Consider the following 24591-nt stretch of genomic DNA (forward strand, 5'->3'; position numbering starts at 1 on the left):
GTCTTAGGGGGAGACTAGTCGGAGTGGAAAATAGGGACTCCCCACTGGTAAGCAGTTCTGCGTCCTCTAGAATTGTTCAGGCATTTTGACCGCTGTTCTAATCCTGCCTCCACATCCTCAGTGGAATGCATCACGTGGGCCAGCGGGCAGACAGGAAGATGACTCCTGCACCCGAGGCCCTCACAGGGCCTGACGGGCCTGGATGGAAGGCATATCTCCTGTCATGGAGCTTTGTAAAAGCACCTCGCCTGAAGACAGCAGCTGGACGCTAGTCAGAGGACCCTTCCCCAGACGCAGACAAGAGTTGGATTTAAATACCTTGTTTACTGACCATAAGGATCTTACCTTCTTAGTAGGAAAGCTCCAAAAGGAAGTTCTCCTACCCAAGGATGAGAGGAACGGGGGTCAAGTACCCACCTCCTTCTGACACACTTCTTTCAGTGATGGCAGTATTGACTAACAACATTAATAATAAAATTGTCAACACATACATAGCAATTAATAAAACATTTCATATTCATTAAACACCCATTACATGCATAGTACTTTCTATAGAATATGAAAAAAAAGAAGCATAACACAGCCAGCCTATGACCTGTGACGTGCCAGAACAGTCTTCAGACAGCGCTCAGCTCGCTTCCGTCTGTTCCCTCACTGACTCATCCTTTAATTGCATCACCCATGAGGCCCCAGCGCTGAGCTGGGCACCTTGGGAAATACTAGGATAAGTCAGATGTAGTTTTTAGCTCTACAGGGAATATGTTCTAGTGGATAAAAATGATTTATGATTCACAAAAAGCCAGAGTGGAAGCCCATGGCGGGGTGACCCCTGACCGGGCCCGGGAGCGTTCAGTAGGAGTTCCACAGGCAGGAAAGGGAAGGATCGCCTTCTAAGTAAACAGAAGAGAATGACACGCTGGGAGGACAGCTGCAGACACACCAACAAATAATTGGCAATTAAAGGGCAGAATGTGATAAACGTCAAATGAGTGTTTCTGAAAGTAGATGCCAGACAAGTTAGAGAAAAACGCCTGTTTGATTTGGGGTGATCAGGAAAGGCTACACAGAGAGGTGAGGTTTTTAACAAGATCTTACAAAACGAGTGGGCCTTCCTTGAGCAGCTGGAGAAAGGGGAGCTCAGTCCAGATGGAGGACAAGGTCAAGTAGGGCCACATTTCAGGATGCCTGGGACCCGTGGCCACAGCGTTGGGAGTCTGTTCTTGGAAATAGGCAGTCAGGAAGTGTCAGATCTGAGACAGCAGCTTGGGGAAGGAGCGTTTCCCCGTTCAGAAGCAGAAGGTCCTTGAGCGGTGGTGTGTAAGGCGGGCACACGCGAGCTCTGAGGGCCTGAGGGCCGGCAGGACAAGCACGGCCTCCGGGCCCAGCTGGGCCCGCACCCAGAGGAAGCACTCCCTGCCTCTCAGCTGCGCAGAGAGCGAGCCCTGGCACAGTCCTCCAGCGTCTCTTGCACCAGGTGGGGCCGCGGGCTGCTCCTTATTCAGAGAGGCTTTTCTATCAAAAACAAAATGGAAACATCAAGGTCTCCTGAACAAAGCTTATCTTGAAAATACAACTTTCCCCTTTCTCTCTGCGGGTGTAAGGGCTCCCTTCTTCCCTGATTGCTCTGGGCACTTTCCGAGTCAGATGTGTCCTTTCTCTTAAAGCCTTCAGAGCCCAGATGACCACCTCTTGTGCTTTGTGCTACTGCAGCCAAGTGCCCAGTGGCCGAGTCTGTGGACTGGCCAGCAGTTACTGGGGGAGACCTGTGAGGAGAAAGCAGTGTTCAAAAATCTGCAGAAGAGAATAAAGCAGGAAACAAAGACCACATATAATCCCACCAGCCACTGCTGACATTTTAGTACATTTCCTCCCAGCGTGTCCTTACAGATTTTACACCATTGACGTCATATTATATTTACCGTTGCTTTTTCTAAGGCCCCTCCCCATGTCTGCTTGTAACACTATTCTCTTCAGATCTCTTGATCTGACTAACTCCTACTCATTCTTGGTGTCCCAGCTTAGATGGCATTTCTTCCAGAAAGATTTCTCTGACCACTCACTCAATCTCAGGAAATGGCCTCTCTCCTGAGCTACCTCAGTCCTGCGCTGCTTCTCCCAGAGTCCTTATCAACAGCATTACAATTTCCTGGTTATGGGAGAACCACGAAGGCAGCAATGTGTCTGTTTGAAAATTGTATCCTCTATGCCTCGCACAGTTCCTGGTGCATATTAGGTATTCGAAAAATATTTTGTTGGATGGATATCCTTCTTTACAGACGTCACATTTAATAGTCAGAATATTTTATTGTAAGGATACACCATAATTATAATTGTTGAATAATTCTTTTTTTTCCAAATTTACTGAGGTATAATTGACACATAACATTGTATTTGTTGTAGGTATACAACATAGTGATTTCATATATGTGCATATTGTGAAATGATTGCAACAATAAGTTTAGACAACATCCATCACCTCATATAGTTACAATTTTTTCTTGTGATGATTAACCATTCTTAGTTGTTTGTTTCTCGTCTCTCTCATTAAATTCTAAGTTCCACAAAGTGCAGAAGCCATAAACTTTCTATTCATCGGTGTCTCCCCAATATCTAACACAGTATTTAGAACATAACAGATTTTGATATTCATTGAATAAATGATTTAAAGAATGAATGAACATTTGGGTTACAATTCTAACAAACAACAGTATGATGAACATCCTGTGCATGAATCTCAAACACAAAGGAGAATTACTTAATCAAATTGTTTGAATGTACACAAAGCCTTCTAGTACCTGTACTCAGACCTTTTTAGGTAAAGGTAACACCAGACAGCCTCCCACCAGCAATCGGTGTATGAGAAGGCTACTGGCCCGTCCTCAACTCGCTGAAGCGCATCAAACGCATATCTGTCAAACCTTTGTTAATTTGGTAGGTGAAAATAGTATCTCATTTTTGTCAATTTTCATTTATTTATTTCTAAGCAGAATTAACATTTTTAACATGCTTCTTAGTCATCAGTATTTCAACCTGTTCTTGTAGGATCTTTGTCCATTTTCCTCTTTGGGTCTTTGTATTTTTCTTAGTATTTTTCTTTAGTATTTATCTCATAGCCATGAGCTCTTCAAATAAAATTTATTCTTTGTCTTTGATAGCTGTAACTTTTTCCAGTACATTTGGCTTTTTATTGTAGAACACTTTTGCTGTACAGAATTTGTGTGTGTGTGTGAGGAAGATTGGCCCACAACTAATGCCTGTTGCCAGTCTTCGTCTTTCTGCTTGAGGAAGATTGTCGCTGAGCAAACATCTGTGCCAACCTTCCTCTATTTTATGTGGGATGCCACCACAGCATGGCCTGACGAGCAGTGCTAGGTCTGTGCCCAGGATCTGAACCTGCAAACCCCGGGCCACGGAAGCTGAGTGGGCAAACTTAACCACTACACCACTGGGCCTGCCCCCAGAATTTTGGATATAATCAAATCCATTGTTATTTATTCCACCACTTTTATGCCTAGATTACCTTTTTTCACTTAGAGGTAAGCACTGACTTAAATTTTCTTCTAATTGCAATATGGTTTGATTTTTTCCCATTAACATATATCCCTTTTGATATATGGTATAAAGTGAGGTTCTAAACTGCTTATCTTTCCTAAAGCACAAGCCATTTTTCCCAACAGTATTTATTCAATGCCCCCCACACTGAGATGCACCACTGCCTGTGTTGTGGCAAAGGCCTTGCTCTGGGCCACCCTGGGCTGTAAATCTCTCTCCTCTCCCTTAACTACTGTACCGTCTTAGCAACGCTTTATGATATGTTGTAATATATAATAAACAAGCCCCCTCATTCAACTTCTCTGTCATAACTCTTAGCTATTTTCACCTGAACATTGTTTCAAATGAATTTAAAGATTATTTTGTCAAGTCCTCCTGAAAAACATCAGAGTTTGACTAAGGAGAATCAAGCCTACACGTTGATATAGAAGAACTGACATCTCTGTGACACCTAGCCCTCTCGTAGCTCTTTCTGAGGCCCTTCCTGTGTGTGCCGTGTTTTGCTGAGCAGGGCCTGAGGGCAGGCGGTGGGCGCCCCAGTCTCTAGGAGCACCAGGCCTCCCTGGCAGGGCTCTCTCCCCTGGAGGCAGAGGGTGCAGGGCAGAGCCAGGCCTGTGCTGGCTTTGAGGGCTCGCTGTAGCTGTTGGTATGAGATCCATGCAGCGACTGTTCAGCTAATTTACAGCCCAAAATGAACATTTTGATCTAAAATAATTTGCTAAATTGGGCCAAAATGAAGATGAGAAATAGGATGTTGAAAGTAGCAATATTATGGCATAATTCCAAAAAAAAGCACCCATAAACATGAACCCTAATCTCAGCTCTGCTGCCAGGTGCATAACAGAGACATCGTTTCCCCTCTCTGGGCCTCAGTTTTTGCGCCTGTGAAGTGAATAAGTTGGACTGGATAATGCTGAAATTTCTTTTGTTCTCTGAGTTTCTACTAGCCAATTTGTAAACTATTGTGCCTACATTTGCTGACTTACTAGCAAAATTTGGAAGATCCTATTCACTGGCCCCCTAACTCCAATTCCACAAAACATGATCTAACTTCGGCATTCCTATCTATGACATTTAGTGTCAAACCTAAGACACCTACAGGGCATTGGGTCAGATTCCTAGGGCTTCTGCCCGCATGTTGAAGCTGGGTATGGGGACTAGAGTCTGAGGATTCCCCCACTGGCCACCGGTCTGTGGGGTCAGAGCTGGATACAGTGGTCTGGCCAGTGTCCTTTCCTCCATGACCAGTTGAATGGGACCAGAATGAGGGCCACAGTCAAAGCCACAGGGCTCAGGAGGTTCTGAGGGGAGCAGGCAGCGGGGACAGCTTATCACTGAAGGACGGCAGTAGGCTGAGGGTGCTAAGTGCTGTGGACACTGCAGACAGGCTCTCAGCCTCAGGGGTAAGCCTCCAAACTCCTACAAAGACTGGTGAGATGTGCAGTGACGTCTAGTGACTTCTAGGGGAAGGTCCTGTTCCCCAGTCCTCACAGCTACAGAGATGAGCTCTAACTCTGAGACACCCACCAACCAAAGAGACAAGGCTTTGCAGAGGGGCACCAGGCACGGCTAGGCTGAAATAAACAAGTAAACAAAATAGCTGACTGCCCCACAAGGTTCGACTGTGCAGACCTGAGGTGGCTACACAGTGTTTGAACCCACAGAGGGCCGAGTGATGAGGAACCCAGCCCTGTCTCGGGTCCAGATATAACTGGAGCGCCACAGGAGAAGGAAAGAGGTAGTGAAGTTGATCTGAAGCTACAGCCCAGCTCACACTCACCAGCTGTGCAACACTGGGCACATTGTTTAACTTCTCTGAGCCTCAGTTTCTCCACCTTAAAATGGGTATTATTGGTCAAATGAGTTAGCATAGATAAAGTGCTTCACACATAGGAAGTAATCAATAATGCTATTTTCTTCCTTTCCTTTTCCCCAACTCATAAGCAGAGATAAACTAGAAAGAGATATGGTCAAAAAAACAATTTCAAGTCCCAGCTCCTCACCTATTAACAAAATCAATTTGGCCCTCTCTTGAATGTTCCCTTCCTCACCAGTGAAATGGGAGTGCTAATGTCCGCAGCACGTGAGAGCTCAGCACACAGCCGTGGACGTTCTTTATCCACTGAAAAGTGCATGAGAAGGTAAGCCAAGACTCTAACGCTTAAGAATGCAGGAGGAGAGGACCTCTCTAACAACTGCGTGAGCCCAAGGGCGCTGTGTGGCTGCACATGGGGTCACTTCATCGTTATTAGCACCCAGTGCCCATCATTAGAGCAGACCAGGCAGGCAGCCTGGGTCTCACAGACGAGCCTGCTGCCTGCTGAAGGTAGTGACTCTGCTGCCGTGTCACCCTTCCCCGGGGCTGTTCTCCATCACTGGGCAGCCAGAAGACAAGCTACTTTCTGGCTTCGCTTTGCCTCTCACAGCTGGACAGCCGCCTTGAGGCTGGAACCACTGGACTCTCCTACAGTGGTTTTCCTGCACTGCAATGTTATTTTCCAAGAAAATAGGATCAGAGGATTCAGATACACTTGCTGACTCTCTGAGAAGAATTACCTGTGGATGACAAGCCCCTCGGGCCTCTGGGCCTCTGCTGTCCCTGTGCATGGGACGCCTCCTCTCAGGCCCTCCTCCATGGAGCTCTTCTCCTCCTTCAAGACGCACTCCGAAGTGCCCAGAACCCTCTCGCCAGCACTTCCCATGCTTACCATGCTGTACTGTTCCTATGTCCTCTTCCCCACAGGAGGTTGAAGCCTCGAGGCCGACTGCACCTTCCTTGTGTCTGTGACTCAGTGCCAGGCCTTCAGTGAAAACCACATTGAAACAGACCTGAGCTCTGCCGAAGGGCCCTGTGCCGCGACACCCCGGAGGCACCACGAAAGAAAAGGAAATAGAACTGCCAGGAGAGTGAGGGCTTCAGCGGTGAGGCACCCCCCAACCCTGGAATGCCACCCTACATTCTGTGGGGACAGAGGCCCTGCTCCTGCCAGAGGACTCCTAAATTTTGAATTCTTCTATCTACAGCAACCATGTTTTCTAGAAATCTAGAAAATGAAGATAAAAATTAAATAGCAAATGGTGGCCCATTGAAGGACTCCCTCTTATTGAAGTAAATACAATCACGAGAAACCAAGTTGCAAGACCCAGCACTTGTAACTACACCAGGACAAGAGTCTCGGGGGAGGGGTCAATCAGCGTCACGCGCTCAGGGGGCCTGAGAAGCAATCCTAAGCAAAGTTGATGAAGCGCTTCGCAGGTTAATGTGCTGGCAGCTGGTTCTGGGTCTGGGGCAACCCTGCCTCAGGGGCCATGAAGGGCTGCGGACTCACCTTCCCAAAGCCCCAGGGGCTCTGCAGAGAGAAGAAATCCTCCGATCCCATCTCAGTGGGATGCACCGAAGGACAGAGAACTGAGAACCAGGAGACCAGGGTTCTATTCGGAGCTCTCAGACACTGTGCCATCTTGGGCAAACCAGCTCGAGGCTCAGGTTCCTGTCTGTAAAATGGGGGCATCGGGCCTCTTGATGGCTTTTCCTCGTGTTCCGAGGAGCCCAGAGCTCCCCCGAAGTACCTGGGAAGCCATGTGGAGGTTCTCCAAGCCTGCCCCAGCCCACCCGGCCTTACTCCCCCGGCCCCGTGGCCTCGCCTCTCCCCACGCAAGAACAGCAACTCTGGGATCTTCTAAACCCAAGAGCTTTGCTTGGAAAAATCAAGTGTGTAAACCGCTGGCCTGGAGGATCTCTAAGAATCTTGCTGGCTCTCATTCCCGCATCTGGTCTCCTCAGTGGAACTGGAGAGCACAGTGGAGCCTAGCTGAAGTGGGTTTCGGGGCAGCCCCACGAGGAGCCATCCTTGCAGGGGGAGGTGGACTTCCCCTGGTGGAAGGAGAGGGCCAGGATGTGAGAGAACATTTTCCCCATGGAGCCACCTGGCTCCGACCAGAAGGACACAGGACCTGTTGCCCTTCCTCCCACCACAGCAGTGTGCCCTTGAGCAAGTCAGCTACTCTGAGTCTCAGTTTCCTCCTCTGTTGTTGACTAAGAAGCAAACGCCTCCCTGAATTGCCATGCTGACACATGCAAGAGCCTCTGGGGGAGGGCCCCTCCCTCTTCTACAGGAAAGAGAGGACACTGGCTGGCTGCTTCTAAGAAACAGCATGCCTTAGTTCAGAATTCTGTGTTTGGTTGATGTCTTCATAAAAGCTTAATTGGGAAGAAAATATATATAGCCTTCTTGCATTATTATTAAAAGCATCAGTTAATCTTGCTGTGAAGAGCTGCAATTTATTTGGGAGGGGCTCAGGAACAGCAAATTGGACCTCCAGATCAGAGTCATCATTGGTCCATAAGTCCTCCAGGCTCCTGGCTCCTAGCCAGCATGCCACAGTCCCTGCTGCTATGCTGGGTGCAGGGGAGGGCCAGGAGGAGCATGTCCACTGCCCCCACAAACCCCCACCCAGCGTCCTGGGTACGCACCACCCCTGCCTCACCCAACAGGACTGCAGCCTGACAAGCAGCCAGGAAAGGGAAGGTGAGCTTGGTCTTTCCTTCACTTGGAGTGTGTGAGGTCCCCACAGCTAAGGATGCTTATGTCCCATGAGCAACCCCAGGTAGGCGTGTACTAGTACCCGCAGGCCCTGTACACTGTATACTCAGCAGCAGCTCATGCCTCACCCTCCTGGAGTAGTCCCTGTCTGTTCTCTGCCCAGTGCTTACTTTCCTCTAGGGCTGGGACACCCGCTGCTTCCACGGACTGGTCCACACAGTAGGTCCCCCTCTACAGCTGCCAGACTTTCTGCATCAGCCACCCACCAGCCTGACCTTCTCCAGGTCTCCTCTGTGCCCAGCTCCCCCGCCTGCCAAGCTGCTGTAGTTGCAGCCAAGTACACCTGAGGTCTGAGAGGTCAGTTCCAGTTCCCTGTGGATGTTATCAAGCCCATCACCATACCAATTTACCTGAGGATCAAGGTTCTTTATCACCATGATGCTAAACTGACAATGCTACACTAATTCACTGCAGAATTACTAAGAAGGAACTAAGTTTACTCATAGGCATGCATGCAAATCAAAGACAGAATTAACAAAAATCTTAGACCTGGCTCATTTAGCCCAACCACCCCATTTCAGGGTTAAAAGACTCAAGCTCAGAGAGGGGAAGTGATTGCTAGTGGCCACCCAGCAATCCAATCACATATAAAGGTAACAGTGGACCCAGTGGGGTGATGGAGGCGGTCTAAGTGTGGTCCTGCTTGGAGAGAGGAGCAGGACTAAATGCAGGAGTGGAGGCCACAGCTCAGCAGCAGGAAAATGGAAGGATATTTGGCTAATGGTGAGCTTCTCTGGCCCTTCAAGGTCAGTGTTGACAGAACTTGGCTACCAAGAGATAAAAGGAAGGTTCTGAAAACATTCCATCCACGCCACTGCCTCCAGCCATCTCTGTGCTCACAAGCTCTCTTGCAAACTTGTTTCCATTCTCCTCTTCTGCTTCTACTCGACTCAGCTAATGTGGGCCACTGCAACGGGGCCAAGGGACCCAAGGCAAGCCAGAGCTGGGTTCCTGCGTTCCTGAACCCTCACAGAGTGCGGGCATGAGGAGAAGTTTGGGAGGGACAATGCCCTCCTCCCAGCAACCCAGCTTCCGCCCTGGTCCTTGGCCCAGAGCTGAGCTCCCAGGGAGGCAGGATGAGGAGGAGCTTCCAGCTGGGCTGAGGGAACACCATGAGCTTCTGGACTCTTCCTTGTGAGTGCCTCAGGGCCCGAGTGCTGATGGCTGTGCTGGTCTAATCGGGGTGTAGGACAGAAGGAATTTGAAGCCCCACATGACAGAAGGATCTAGCTCACTCTGCAGCTTGCTCTGAAGAGCTAAATGACACGTAATTCAGTTAAAGGAGAAGGAAGCAAACCTCATCACAACAGTTGAAAACACGAAAACAACAAATAAACAGCTGCTTTGAGCTGGCAACAAGGAGGCCAATTTGATCTTTGCAGAAAGAAAAATGCCTTCTTGCGAGTGCATGTGTGTGTGTGCAGAGAGAGGCAGCACTCTTCAAGAAGCTGCAGCTGCGAGCAGTTCAGAGCACAGCATTAACCACGTTCCTGAAACAATCTGCTAGATTAGAGCCACACCATTCACAGCACACACAGTACGGTCCCGAGTTGCAATACGAATAGGCTGCACCCACATACATGCTCCCACCACACACACGCACACGCACACTCCCGTGTCAGAGCTGGCCTCACGCGGAAGTGTGTGGACTCTGAGAGTCAAACATCCTAGGCTTGAAGATGTACCCCGACCCTCCCACCCAGCAGCCCCCAGTGAGCAGAGACACAGAGCATCGCTCTGCCCATTCCCTGGGCTGTAGGCAAACAACCCACCACAGAATCAGGAAGCACCAATTTAAAATGAAGATTCCTGGGGCCCTCTCCTGAGCTGGTAAATCAGAATCTCCCACTGTCCTGTGAAGGTGTCTTCGCAGGAACCTCAGTGATTCTTTTGCACACAAAGTTTGAGGAAGCACTCAGTGACATATTGTCTATAAGAGCATCTGTTAGCTATTGCTATAATAATTCGGCATAATGAAACAAACCCACAAAACCTCAGTGGCTTAAAACCACCTTCTTTGCCCTCACAGATTAGCAGGCCAACAGAGGCAGCTCAAATTCCAGCTGCAGGTCTGCGAGTATGGGGGCTGCTCCACATCCACTTATTCCAGGGTCAAGGCTGAGGGGGCAGCAACGCATCTCCTAGTACAGTAAAGGTAGAAAAAGGCAGAGACCTACAAGGCCTCTTCAGGCTTGGTCTCAGAATGGCTTGCTGTCACTTCCACCCCATCACAATGTCCGAAGTAAATTACATGGATAGGCCCAGAGTCACAGAATAAGGAACTGCACACAGCCTACAATGAAACTGTGACAGGGGCGTGGACTCAGGGAGGGGTGAAGAAGTGAGGCCCACTCGTCCTCACAGTTGCTTATTTTCTTTATCTACAAAACTCTCCTCTCTGTAGAACGGGTGCATAACAATCCCTGCCCCTCCATACCCCATGGAAGTGTGGCAAGGATATGCCCACCGCCGTTGTCATCATCGCAGTAAGGAGACCACGACTTTCACAGTGATTTCTGAGCCGCGTGAGATGATGCGCACATTAGCCACCATGACCATCATTCCTAAACATCAGCTCGGAGAGGTGGAGGACAGGGGCAGACCAGGCACCTCTCCGTCCTGACAGGTCCTCCACATCTGCCTCACGAGGCTGGATTGCATGGCCTGCATGTGCTTATTCACTTCTTCACTCGACCTGCTCCCAGCACAGTAAAGACCACAACAGGAGGCCTCCCCTTGGTAGGCCCAAGTCCTCCTGCTGAAGAGATTACATCAAAATTTCTAAATGCCAGAGCCACACAGCCCTGCGGCTCCAGAACCTTTCCTTTATGCACACAACTCCAACATTCCATCACCAGTCAACCCTACACCTCTGCTCCTGAAGACTCTTAATTTGTTTACACTGCAGGAACGTACAGATCCTGGCTGGTCAGCAGCTGTATCACTCTCAGCATGCCCAAAGCTCCTGCACTTTTGGTAAAGCCCTCTTCTGTTTGGTGAATTTGTTGTGGTGTCTACACTGATCCTGTGGTGTCTCCACCCTAGTACATTAACCATGCTAGGCCAGCAGCATGGAAGCATGGCCCACTCTTAACCAAGCCTTGCCCACAGCACTGTGCTCTGCTACTAGGCCACCTGGGGACACTGGCACCCGCACACCTGAACGTGAGGGTGTGGTCTGGATGAAGAGAACCTCAGGTCTGGGAAATGCCCATTTCCCTCGGTCCACCGAGCCTAGGCCCACCCCGCTCTTCAGTGTGCTTCTGAGGTCTGCTTCCGTGTATGTCTCTGTGGAGACAGCGATCAGGCCTGAGTCCTGCCCTTCACAGCAGGAGAGCGGTCCAGAGCCGCTCGCTTTCCCCATCATCTCTGTGCCCTAAAGACGGGACCCGCGGAAAGGAGTCTTCCAGAGCTCCTCTCAGGGCCAGTGTTAAGGCGTCAACACGCTTAGACAAAGGCAGTCATCTCTCTGAGGCGGACGCAGGGAAGATGAAGACGTGCGTCTTTCATGGTCCCTAATACGTGCCTGGTGGGGAGATTTTCGTCAGTCTCACCTAGAACTCGGTGAGATTTTTTAAGCTCCTAATTCAAGTTTTTGACAAACCAAGAAAAATTCCCTGTATTATTTTTTATTTATTGCTTCTCCATCTGTTCCTTTTTCTCCTTCTGGAACGCCTACTATTTACATGTGAATTCACCAGAATGTATCCTCCAAATATCTTATTTCTTTTCTCCTCATAATTTCCAGCTCTATATTTTTGGCTCCATATTTGAGATATTTCTTCCACTTGATCTTCTAAGTCAACAATTTACTTTTCAGGAGTTGCCACCTTCTTCTTTAATTCAGCTACTTAATGTTTCCACTTGGAATGTGTGCCTTTTAGCTCCGGAAAGTTCCATGTATGCTGTGCTTTAATCCCCTGGGGGCTTGGTTTGGTCACTCCTGTTGTTGGTTTGCATCTGCGTCCTGCAGCGGAGCTGCCTCCGCTGGGCGTTCCAATTGTTCTCTCTCGTGTTGAAGGGTCCCCTTCACTGTGTTTCAGTTTTCCATTGCTGCCCCATATTTACTTCATGGGCCCTTTCAAGCTGTTGGAGTTCCCTGAGCAGTGGCACACCGGGACGCCTGTGAGTCCTGGCGGTCAGCTGTCCGTCCTCCACTGAGGCTGCAGAGGGGAGACTCTCTGCTTCCACCCTCATGGCTGCTAGAGTAACATTCTCCAGCTCCAGGAGTGCGGAGGGACTCAGCGCAGCCCTACAGTCTCCAGCAGCTTCTCTGGGTTCAGCGACGCCAGCCGCATACTACTGCCTACTCAGAATGTTCCCTGAAGTACCCAACATTCATCTCAAGCTTAACGTCCAAAACACAACTCTTGTTTTTCCTAAGAAATCTGATTCTCTGCCCACTATTCCCTACCTCTTTGATCCACAGACCTAGGAGTTACCCTTGATCCTCATCACATACATCCAAACTCGCCAAGTTTTCTTGGTTATCCCAGGGCTAATTTCCACATCTTTCTGACAAGACACTTTTCTTATGTCCACAGTAACCAGATTTCCTCTATTAGGTTGTACAGTCCTAGATTTTTGCTTCCTACTCCTAATTATTTATTCAGGCATTCATGCTTTTGAAAAATATATATTAAGTACCTGCTGTATGCCAGGCCCTGAGTTAGGTTCGGAAAGTTTGTCGGTGCTGACAAGTGGATTCTGACTCCGAGCAACCCTGTGCCTAGCAAATACATCTCTGCCCAGTCTTTTGCGCCATCCTCTCACCTTCCGGTGCTGTATCACACAATGCCCAGCTGTTACTTACAGGGTTTTCATGGCCGATTTTTCGGAAGCGAGTGGCCAGGTCCCTCTTCCTAACCTGTCTCAGGCTGGAAGCTCTGCTGAAAACTGTCCACCACGGGTGACCCTGCTGTTATTTGAAATCTCTGTGGCATAGCTTTTAGCTTCACAGCAACACATAGCTGCCACAGTATGACAACCGACAGACAGATGGTGTGGTTCCCTGACCAGGACATGAACCTCACCATGGTAGTAAGAGCATCTTAACCACTAGACCACTAAGTGAACAAATGGTGAACAAATCGTGGTCCTCACCCTCAAGATACTTATTCTATATACGTAAACAGGAAATACTGTGCAGAGGGCTCTGTGCTGTGTGGGAACAGGGACGAGTCCTGTGGGAATGGGGAGGATGGGTGCCCATTTTCACTGACACCTGTTAAGGGGCCCAATCCTTTCTTTCTTCCCTCCACCTTCAGTATCTCTTCCTATTCAACAAGCGTGTCTAATAGCCTTGCATTATTCCTGTCTCTGCTCTCCATGGGTATTTATCCCTCTCTTGATTGTTGCCTTCTTCTTATTACACTTCCCTCTTGTTCCCTCCCCTTTTCCCTGGCAGGAGCCACTACACCCTACTATTCTGAACCCTATGGAGCATCACTGACAGGACTACCTCTTCTGTGCTTCTGCCTCCTTCAGCAGCTGGGGAACCACATCTTGTCATCTTCTCTTACCTGCTCCTCTTACTTCCCATATCTGAAGGCAGCACAGTTTAAGAGAAAAAGTTCCTGGCTCAACAAACCTTAATTCTAGCTATTCTTTGCTCTGCCAGCCTTATGATTCTAGGCGTATTTCCAGACCTTGTTGGGCCTCAGTTTTCTCATTTGTAAAATGAAAATAAATTAGACAAGATCTCTTTCAAAGGAGAAGTTTTCTTCTAAACTTGACATTCTATGAATTTATAAAACTTGTTTACTATGAATTTAATGGAATGTAGGATGTTTATCTTGGTGAAGAGGAATCAAAAGATGGACATTATCACTGCCTTTAAAACTTTACCCTGTCTTGTGCCCATGAGCCTTTACCACTCAAAGTGATCTTGTGGGCCCACGGCATCAGCATCACCTTAGGACCTTTTAGAAATATGGGTCTGGGGCCCACTGAGTCAGAACCTACATTTGAGTCAGATGCCAATCAGACTCAGGAGATTTCTAAGTACGTTACAGTTTGAGTCACCACCCTAAAGGACACAGCCCAAAGATGTCAAGGGAAGCAGTTTTCAGTTTCAGTAAAAAGAACTTTCTAATTTAGGGAGCAGAACAAAAATGGAATGGGATGCGTAAAAAGGCACAAGGGTCTCTGGCAAAACAGAAATAGGATAGGTCCCTCCCAGGGATGTTGCACAGGGGGATGGAGTATCCTGGAGGGGTTTGGATGGATAAGCTGTGGTTCCTTCCAACTCTGAGTTGTATGGTTTTTAGATTCTACTTCTGCTCATTGCCTCGGCTCTACCCAGGGGCCAGGGGAGCCAGAACATCAGCACACTACTCCACTCAGCCGGTTCTGAGATACCATCACCGACACAGACATACTGGTGGAAGAGAGCAGTGGGGCAGAGGAAAGGGACCAGGCCCATCCCTCCTCACAAGAGACCTTTTCTGGGAAAGCCCCTGGGCCTCCTGCAGGCCACAAACCTCTTTCCTGCCTGGACTACACAAAGCCCTTCTCTCCCTTCCTGGTCCAGGGCTTGGATTCTCAAGTTAGAAACTAATTCTTGTTCAAATTAGTCCATCTCACAGATAGAATTAGAAGCTGGGCAACTATTTGAGAACTACAATCACTTCAGTCCAATTGTTCTGGCATGTCAGCTCCATCCACTAGTGAAGAGTTTGCTCCTCAGGCTCTAGTGCTGGTGGGAAGCCATTACTCAAGGAAGCAAGGCTAGTCTGTTGGAACAGAGGAGGCAAATGGCTGGAGGACTGGCTTCAGGCAAAAGCAGAGGCACCCAGCTAAGCCAGGAGGGAGGCAGGGGCAAGGGGGCCAAGGATTAGATTCTGCCCAAGGAGGAAAACCTTAGCAGAGCAGGACAATCTCCTCTGTGAGAGCAGACCCCAAGATAGGGTTTGGTCAAGACAAGGCACCCATCTGTGCCTCAGTTTCCTTATACATAATTGAAGAGTGATGAGACCTCCACTGCCCATCTCATGAGGTTATACTTAGGAAAAATCAAACAACACAGTTTGTTTGAAACCTCATTTATTTATTCATTCATTTTTAATAAACTATTATAACATCTAATATTCTTTAGGTATCGAGCAGGTACCAAACACTGGGCTGGGTGGAAGAGCTGATTTAATGAACAAGACACAGTCTGAACTCCCATGGAACTCAGGAGGAATTATGCTGACTAATAGATAGCAGAGATGCTGGTGGTGGTGATGGTAATGATGATGACGAGGACGACCTCAGAAGATTCTGCTGGCCAGTACTTGATTTTAATGTGCAGTGAAAGATTGTTCCTCCCATCGCTCATCTTGGCTATGAGCTAAGAGAAATTAAAATGCTTTTGTATGAGGCAAACAATATACATATTTTATGAAATACATTTCTCTGCCTGTTTAATTGTGGGATCTTCAAGAAAGGCAGAGAGATTCACTGTTCACCACTGAGATAAATGGATCAAGTTTCAGCCTTCAGCCTCAGGAGGTCCCCTGACCACTGTAATGTCCTGGCTCTCCAGGTCTGCTGGGGGTCAGAGCATGCAGGTGGGCTCGTGGCCATGTAATGTGGCCTGGGCAGCTTTCTTTCCTTCCTGAGTCCCAGTGTGCCCAGGTATAAAACTAAAACATCCACTTTCCCATTGCTTAAGGTTCCTTGAGCCTGATTTATCACAAACAAATCTTCTGAGACTCACAAAGATGACATTAGTTTACTAGAGAACAAGGGAAAAGGTCATTGGAAATGGTCTGACCTACATCTCCAGGGATATCCTCAGTCCTCGCATTGTCAGAACACTCCCATCATTCTCCTCAATCCTTAATTGAGAATGTGGACGTTCCAGATCGCCCCTCAAAAAAATGTTAAGAGCTTTAAAGGTGTTCTCAAATGGGGGAAATGCTGGGCCCTCCTGTGCATCAACTGTGGAGTTCTACCAGGTAGTCTACAGGTGACGACAGCCAGGCCAGGCCTAGGAGAGGGCTTTGTGATTGCCCTGGCTACGTAAATAGGCAAGTGTCAAGTAACAAGGTAGGTTTACCAAAAAACTGATGACCCAGCCTTTGGGACCTCTTTTCTGGATCTCAGAGCTAAGTTGTGGAAAGCTCACTATAAAGTTATGCCAGTTGGGCCACCAATGTGTAGGGAGGATTACAATTTGATTTAGGGGACCCACTGCACCAGGACTTCATCACACCTTCACTACACCCAGAACATATCAACACTTCCATAGAACACTATCTTTATCTCACCATATTGAATCTCTTTAGACTGTAAGCTCATGAGCATAAGGAAAACGTACTGACCAGTAACAAGCACCTAGCAGGCACTCAATAACGTTAACTGAATGAGTGAACAAATGAATGGATTCTTTTTTAAAAAAGAACTTAAAGAAGAGAATACTGAGAACCACTGATTTTTAAAGACATATAATCCTAGAAATTAAAAGGATCTTAGATATCAACTACTTAGCAGAAATGGCCAGCACCACCCACTCAAGGCAAACATCACTAATGGGTCATTACACTGTGTCCTGCTTACCACACACATAGCCTCAGAACACTTCACACAGCGCTTCACACATCCATAACCAATTTCCTGAAATTGGAATGCAAATAAAATTCATTTGACATCCCTGATCTAGCTCAGTCCCCTCATTTGGACCATGGGCTGTCTTACCTTTTCTGATCCTCCCCCAAAAATCTTGTTTTTACTAGTACGCCTTATCTAGCTGCCACTTTAAAGAAGATCCTGTCTTTTTCAAAGAAACACAGCTACAGGGCCTGGAAACAAGGCTCTATGTGGATGTCAGCCTAGCTTCCACAATGTGATGCCCTCCTGCCAAGCCCAAGTTGGGCTTCCAGTGTCCTGATATTGCCTGTGTCCAGATGCGAGAACATATGCCTCTCATGAGTGGCGCTGGCCTCGGTGCTGAAACATAGATCTGTAGATGTGAGACTGTAAAACCTACATTATAGAGGATTTAGGGTGTTTGCTTTGCTGAATGAGGGATTAGAGACCAGAAAACCCAAAATGACCATCCATTTGCAGAAAATGGAGTTGGAGAATTACAACTGTCAGATGCGTGCTCTAACCCAGAGGGTCCTATTAGAGCTCTCCCTAACTCCTGACACCCTTTCTCCATCACTAGGCTATGAGAGGACAGATCACCAGTTCCCCTGCAGAGACCCTGAATGCAGGCAGCCAGGAAGTGGCTGTCAGATGAAGGGCAGATTTTCAGTTGCACGTCTGTATGCAACTATCTCTAGGGCATGGCACCTTGTGAGCAGCCACACTGGCCAGGGGGCTAATTGTCTGGGCAGGAGGCTCAGGACTGCCAGCTTTGGAATATCACCAGAGGGCCTGCTGCTGACCTGTGTCAAGGCATTCAAGTGGCCTTGTCCCCCTTATTTCTTCTTGAAGTCTGAGGAAAAGCTGTCTCCAACATTCAGCATCCTTTCCATTCATATGTCCATACCTCCTCCTTCTCACTGCCCAGAGATCCTAACAGACCCTTACTCATTCCATAAAGCCAGCAAGTAAATGCTCCTCGGCCCCTTCAGCTTCCTATGATCAAGGAGGCTGTCAGGTAGTGTTTAGTGTGGGTTCTCTCTTTTCCCATCTGCCATAACACTTAATCAGGCCACATGCAGGTTAGGCAAAGATCATCAGGGTCTGCTAATTGTAAGTATCATCCCTCCCCACCTTCTGCCATCATCTTGGCTCTAGGGGAAAAAAAAGAAAGAAAATCACAGGACTGAGGAATCTAGAGAGGAAGGAGAGAGGCCTGCTTCTGATACATGCAGCACAAAAAAAGATTTCTCAAATCTTTTAACATAAAATCTTTCTTTCAGAATGTGCCTGATCAAAAATCACTAAGTCTGAAATTTACCTGCAACCATTATATTCTCCTCCTCTTCCTCCTTTCCCACTCAAAAAATGTCATTATAACCAGCATCCTGGGTGATAACAAAGAGAATTCAGCGGCCACTGCCCACTGCTTTCCCCTCCTCCTCAGCATCTGCAGCAGCCCTTGACCAGGTCTCGGTCTGCCCATAGACAACCAATGCCCTGCCCATCTCTTCCTTCCTTCAGAAGGATCCAGTGGTACGGTACATGAAGAAAAGCAGATGGTGGAACTGAAACACAGAAACCTCTGGGTGAGAGGACCACTGGACTGAGAGCAGGAGCTGGATTTTGCATTTCTCTATTTTCAGCACCCAGCAGAGCTCCTAGCACAGAGGAGGCTCCCAGAAATTGGGTTGAATGAATGAATGAACAAATAAATGAAATCAAAGTACCCACAAGGGAAGACTCCTGGCTCCTCCTTTACATCTTCCAAATCTCAAAAAGAAAGGGTGAGAGAGGCTCAGGGGTAGGAAGCTACTTCTGCAGAAGCTCTGCTAACACCCAAAGGTCCAAGATGTCTGCCCATCACCCTGGCTGTGGAGGGGAGCCTAGGTAGGAAATTAAGCAACTACATCCATCATATTTATTGAACAGCTCCTCTCTAGAAGACACTAGAGTGGAGGTCAGTCATGCACACGAATCCTTAAACTCCAAGAGAGAACGTTCTCACTTCACCTGTCACTGTCCTTCTCTCCATGCTGTAGCCTCACTTGCCTTGTTTTTGTTTCTCAAACACACCGAGCATTTTCCTGCCTCCCAGCTGTGCCTGTTGCCGTTCCCTGGGCCCGGCCCCTGTCCTCCAGCTCCTCATGAACCAGGCCCTTCTCATCCTGCAGGTTGTAGCTCAAACGTGACCTCCTGACAGAGGCTTTCCCAATCCTCCCCTCTAAAGAGCCCCTCCCAAGAGTTTCCCTAGCTCTTCACCCTGTTGATTCCCCGTCCAACATTTCACTCAACACCTGTGTTTATCCTGTTTGTCTGCTTGCCTATTACAGCTGCTAGCGCACGGGCTTCTGAGGTACACTCAGACAATGAGCAGCACGAGTCCCGGAACGAGACTGCCGGCATCAAAGCCAACTTTGTCACCTAGTATACATGTGACTTTGACTGAATTACCTGAATACCACGCCTCAGATTCCTGACCTATAAAATGGAATTGATAATAGAACCTTATCTTACACAGTCCCTCATAAATAAACATTGTGAAATTAGTTAACGCACAGGAAGACTTAGAGCATCACCTGGTAGATAGAAAGTTAACGTTTCTAATTGCTGTTCTTTACTGCTCTGTCTGTTATTACCGTATAGCCTGGTGTCCAGCACAGCCTGGTCTACAGCAGGAGCCCACATAACAGGAGCTGGTCACCTGCAGATACTATTAGCTGAACAAGTGAAAGACGCACATGTGAGTAGGAGCATCCAGAGAAAGCACCATGGGACTGAGCGAAGGCAGCTTGCTTCCTGAGGTGCCTGGGAATAAGGAGAGGCTGCAGGAAGAGGGCAACAGGGCCAGGGCAGCCTTGAAGGAACTGAGGGAGCCCCTAGGGCTTGCTCTACAGTTGACTCAGGCCCAGGCTGGAAGGGGCTCTAGAGGGACTTGGGAGGAATGGGCTCTGGAGAGACATGAGGGAGTGGCTGGGGAGGTCAAGGGGCAACCTGAGTTGTTTACACTTACCCAAGGCGACAGAGAATGGTCCCAGTTCGCCTCAGGGAGATGCTCCCCCACACCGCAGGGCTCTTCTCCCATCGCGTCTCATGCCTCCTTCAGCCACAGGAGAAACAAAACAAAAATTACATCACTTCAGCCGTCTAGAGCCATGCAACTGTGCCCTTCCTGTGGACACAGAGGCTAGAGAGGGCAGAGACAGAAGGCAGGAGTCAGCCTGCTTGCTGCAGCTCAGGAGGAATGCTGGCCCTGCTGGGGTGGGAGGGAGGGGGAAAAGACCAGGGCTGAGAGTCCTGGTGACCAAAGACCATTTCAATTTGTTATGGGGAAACAAGCATGTTCAAGATCTAGAGCTCTGACCAGAAGCCTCCTGATGAAAGGCAAGAGCTAAAAGGTCTCTTCCCCTTCCAGTCCCTGGGCCCTGAGCTCAACCACCCAAAACCACACATGCACACACATCCAGCGAGAGCCACCACAGGAGCATTTCACGTGTGTCTGCGGATGCTGGAGGCATGACTGAGCCCTGAGGAGCTCACCCTGCCTGCCTAGCAGAGTGGCTCTCTCCTTCCTCTTGCTCCCCACTCTCTGGTGTGGGAGGGGCTGTGCAACGACAGGTGTGCACCCACAGCATGTAATGAGGGCGTTCTCCTTGGACCTACCCGCTCACAGCAAAATCACTGCTGTAGATTCCAGGGGGGCATCCGATGCTCCCTAGAAGTGGGGCCCCAACAATTGGACAGCTAAGACAGGCGCCGAATCCCAGACAGGCAGGTGGCAGCTCAGTTGTGCTCCGATTCCTCTCTGGGGTGGTTAGCTGAGAAGGAAGGGCTCCTTGGAAAAGGAAGCACCATTACAAATCAGGAGCAGACCAAGGCTCCTTGGTAAAAGACAGGCCAAGGCAGAGGGAACTCACAAGGGGAATAATTAGCCAATAAGAGTCAACTAATTGTCATTCATATTAAATTAGGGCACAGGTGATTTGTAGAAAACCTACAGACCCTCCCAGATGTCTTGCTGGATTTGCATTGCAGACAACAGTTTTATGGGACCCTGCTGGGCATCAGATGGCAGGAGCTGGGCCAGGACTAGAGTGGGGGAAGGGCTGCTGTCCTGCTTAACTACACAATAAACAGATAGCAGCTTGTCCCAGAGGACAGATCTGGGCTTTGCATACTAAACACTTTGGTGCTAGGCTTTGGGGGCCTCTGAGAAGAGGGGCTCACTCTTGGCAGGGGAAGAGGGAAGAGGGAAAGATCAGTCATTCAGGGAGACCCAGGGGCTCCTTGCGTTTGGAGCAAGGGCTAAGTTTTGGGGATCCACTAAATCCAGATGTGGAAGGAAGCGAAGGGTGTCTACAGACCTGCAGAGGCCAAGCAGGAAGACAGAGAAAAGGGGTAGAAAGACACCACTTAGGGTCCAACCACCTTGTGGGGACTGGGGGGGGTGTGCACATGTGTCTGTAGATGTGCGGGTCTCTGCAAGTACACACACGTACATGCACACATACATACACACGAGGTATAGGAGGGTATAGCTGTGTGTGTTTGCATGCATATCTGCCTTTGTGTGTGTGTTTTGTGTCTACATAGCTGTTTGTATATTTGTGTGTGTCCATGCAATTGGGGTGTTGCCAAAACTTCCCACCAAAAGTAATGGCAGGCTGTTCTGTGTTCACTGAGGCTTATCACACTAATTTTAATCCCACATTATTGTTTTAAGTTGGCTCAAAAAATTAATATTAAAAAATTCTGTAAATAGAGCCTGGGGCTAAGTAATAAGATGGGTCCCTAGAAAGGGATTTACTACCACTATTGTTCTTAGAGTATGGTGAGGGTAAAGCTTGTTGCCCTTTGTGCTCCCTCTGGTTAGCCTCCCATTAGCTAAAGGGAGAGAACCTGAGATGCCTGCAGAGAGGGTCCAAGTGGCCACAGCCTGTTGGGGACCAGGCAGGACTCTAGGTGATTTAGTCCAACCCTGGTTTTACTATTGAAGAGACTGGCTCTGAAGGGAGGTGGCCATTCAGGTGGTGCCTTCAGAACTGGCCTGAAACCCAGGCTTTCTCATTGCCTCCCTCCCCAAGCTCAGCACCTGGGGCTGAACCTTGTCCTGGGAAACTGATGGAGAAATGGGTGTAAACTTGTCACACCCTCACACACACACACCACATGCTGTTGATGATCCCCTCTGTGGTTCTCAGTTTTCTTGTTTGTAAAATGGGGGACTAGAACTAGAAACTCTCCAAGGTCATATCTGCCCTGACATTTGGTGACTCTGTGACTGGGACTGGCTGCGCAAGTGGGGAGAGAGGCAGTTGGTACTCCATGCACACTGATGGGCAGGTCCCTCCTCTGCACTCTCTTGAGCTGTCCTTTCCTGTTCCTGCACTGCTCTTCCCCTCTCTCCAGATGGTGTAGAGTGCTAGGGAGAAGCAGAGTGTGGAGGCAAGGAAAACATGGTCTCAGGAAAGTTTCTCTTAGCAGAGTTTAAAGGAGCAAGGGTTATTCCAATAAGGGAAGGAAAAAGCAAAGCAGGGCTTGCTGTAATTCATCCTGCATTAAGAGAATAATGAAATGATCCTGCACTGGGCAGGAGGTACTCAGGTTAGATTTGGAAGAACTTCCTCTCTGGCAAAGAGGGCTATTAAACACAGGAAAGGAATAGAGAGTGAGAGGGAGGGACAGCTGTCCCTAAAGGCAGCAATTAATTATAGTTTCAAATGTCTGTGAGGTGGTATGGATGGTGGCATCCCTTCCTCATCTCAAGGTCTTGACCAAATTGGCTAATTCTAAAGCCCTGCCCCTACCCTCCCCCCATCCCACACCCACCACACATACTCAGCAGAAGGAGCAGGGCCTGGCTAGGTAGTGACGAGAGCAGAGAATGTGATAGGAGGGGTCCTGTGTCCTCAGCATCAGCTTACAGGACATAAGCACCTTGCCTGGTGGCACAATTTTGACTTAGCAATGTGTGATGGCAGGTTGACAGTTGGGCACCTGAGAAGAGAAGGAGGCATCAGACCTGGTGGGAGGGTTTGAGCTAGGAAAAAGCACTGACATCCTTGGGCCCTGCTGGGAACAGAACCTCAGCTACAGGAGCTGGCCTTCTCCTGTGGCTCGGAAGAAGACAAAGGGTGTCTCTGCCTACAGGTGTGCAGGAGGAGGACCAGTCAGGGGTACAAATCCTTAAAACATACAAGGGTAGCTTCTAAGTCTCTGGCAACTTGACAAAAGAGCATTTGGGAGTATCTCCATAGGTGGTTACATGCCGTGGCTACACCTGCCCCCACACATACGTGCACACACATGTGCATACACACGGACTCACTGGTCACACATCCCCCAGCCCACTCGGCTCACATAGGCAAGGAACATGCAGAGGCTTCTTTGCCCAAGATCCCTGGTAAATTCCTGGATAGCCCGCTGGCCCGCTTTGCTCCATCCCTGCCTCTCCGTTATCCCTTTCCACCTCCCTCTCCACCCCAGCCTTGCTCCCTGCCTGCTCCTTGGAACAACCAGGGCACTGTGGGAGGTGGGCTGAGGCCGACACTTGCCACGCCCTTCGACCAGGCAGCAGTACCTGACAGGTGGGGCCGCCCTGTAGGCCGGCACCTGAGGACCCCCATCTCCACCCCACACAGGCACCCCTGTATCGGGCAGATACCATCCGCCCCCACCAGCCATCGCCCATCCCGGGACGCCTGAAGCCAAGGACGGATCTGCATCCTCCCTGCTCCCCAGCTTGGCTCTCGGTCCCAGAGAACCGCCCCCCAACTGCCCAGCCCGGAAACAATCATCCTTTGAGAAAGGCTGCCAAGCCGGGCGCCAGGAACAGCCAGGGTGGAGGCGGGGTGGGATGGGGGTGCAGGCCGCGGAGCGACGAGCTTTAACTCCAGCGAGCCGGGGCCCGGGGGCGTCGGGACCCCGCGCGCAGCCCCTGCTCCGGAGTCTACAGCAAGAGCCTCCTCCGCTCGGAGGCTGTGTTGCGGAGGTGATGATACCAATCCCAGGGGGTCCTCGCCGGCCTCCCTCCCCGCGCCCCCCGCCTCTGCGGCCGAGATTGGTACCGACCATTAGCGGCGCGGGTCCCGCCGGCAGCTCGCGCTCGCTCGGGGCGGGGCGGGCGCGCGTGGGGGCGGGGCGGGAGGCGCTGTCACAGCCGCGGCGGCCCCGGCGCATCTGCCGCCGCCGAGGGGACTCCGCGCCGGCCCGCTCGGCTAGGCTCCGGCCCCGCGCCCAGGCCGCCCGCGCTTCCCTCTCCGCGCCCCTGGTGCCGGCCCCCTGCTTCCTCCCGCCCCCCGCGCCTCCCCTCTCCGTCTCCCCCGCCCCCCACGCCGCCCTGCCCGCGCCCTCCCGCGCGCTCCCAGGCTCCGGCCGTCGCCTCGCGGAGTCCACCAGGAGCCGGGCGGGGGCTGCGGGGCCGGGCGGGGGCTGCAGGCGGGCGGGCCGCGGACCCCGGCTATGAAGTGGCCCCCCGGGGCCCGGAGCCCGAGAGACCCCGGAGAGGGAGGTGCGCGCGGCCCAGGGCAGCAGCCGGGGGACGCCGGGGTCGGGGCGTAGCGGCCGCCGCCCGCGATGGACCGCGCCGGGAGCGATCTGGACTCGCCGCCGCAGGTCAGTGCCCCCAACGCCGCCTTCGCCCCCGCGGGCGCCGCGGCCGCGCACAGAGCCCCTTTATGCGTCCCCATCAGTAACCACGCCGTGTCCTCCCGGGTGCGTGTGTGTGTGTGTGTGTGTGTGTGTGTGTCTGTGTATTGGGTTGGGTTGTGCGCACAGTGGAAGCAGCTGGAAAGGGGGCCAGGAAGGAGGCCCGGGCTGGGAGGCGCTGCCACCAAGGGGCTGAGAAACAAAACCTGGGCGC

General features: G+C 50.1%; 1 protein-coding gene and 1 long non-coding RNA gene across 7 annotated transcripts in view; one reads left to right on the forward strand and one right to left on the reverse strand.

Annotated features, from left to right (window-relative positions):
* Positions 1-306: 306 nt before the first annotated feature.
* On the reverse strand, positions 307-23940 carry LOC106846914 (uncharacterized). 3 transcript variants are annotated; one of them, XR_006516607.2, is made up of 5 exons: positions 23802-23938; positions 22569-22727; positions 20394-20565; positions 19744-19830; positions 15187-15489 (listed from the first exon to the last, which is right to left on the reverse strand). It is a non-coding gene; the product is annotated as an uncharacterized lncRNA (long non-coding RNA). The 3 variants fall into 3 exon arrangements; XR_011495598.1 differs by lacking the exons at positions 15187-15489; positions 20394-20565; positions 22569-22727 and adding an exon at positions 307-1763 and having other exon boundaries at positions 23802-23940; XR_011495597.1 differs by lacking the exons at positions 20394-20565; positions 22569-22727 and having other exon boundaries at positions 15191-15489; positions 23802-23940.
* Positions 23574-24591, forward strand: part of B3GAT1 (beta-1,3-glucuronyltransferase 1) — a 30830-nt gene continuing 29812 nt past the window's right edge. Inside the window, exon 1 of one of the 4 annotated variants that reach the window (XM_070489880.1) lies at positions 23574-23721. The gene's annotated coding sequence lies outside the window, so the exon portion shown is untranslated. Of the gene's footprint in view, positions 23722-23875; positions 24345-24591 lie in introns of those variants that run through there. The other 3 variants (XM_044752808.2, XM_014865957.3, XM_044752805.2) reach the window with 3 other exon arrangements.

Source organism: Equus asinus, chromosome 20 (genome assembly GCF_041296235.1).
Source record: "Equus asinus isolate D_3611 breed Donkey chromosome 20, EquAss-T2T_v2, whole genome shotgun sequence".
Lineage (NCBI taxonomy): Eukaryota > Metazoa > Chordata > Mammalia > Perissodactyla > Equidae > Equus > Equus asinus.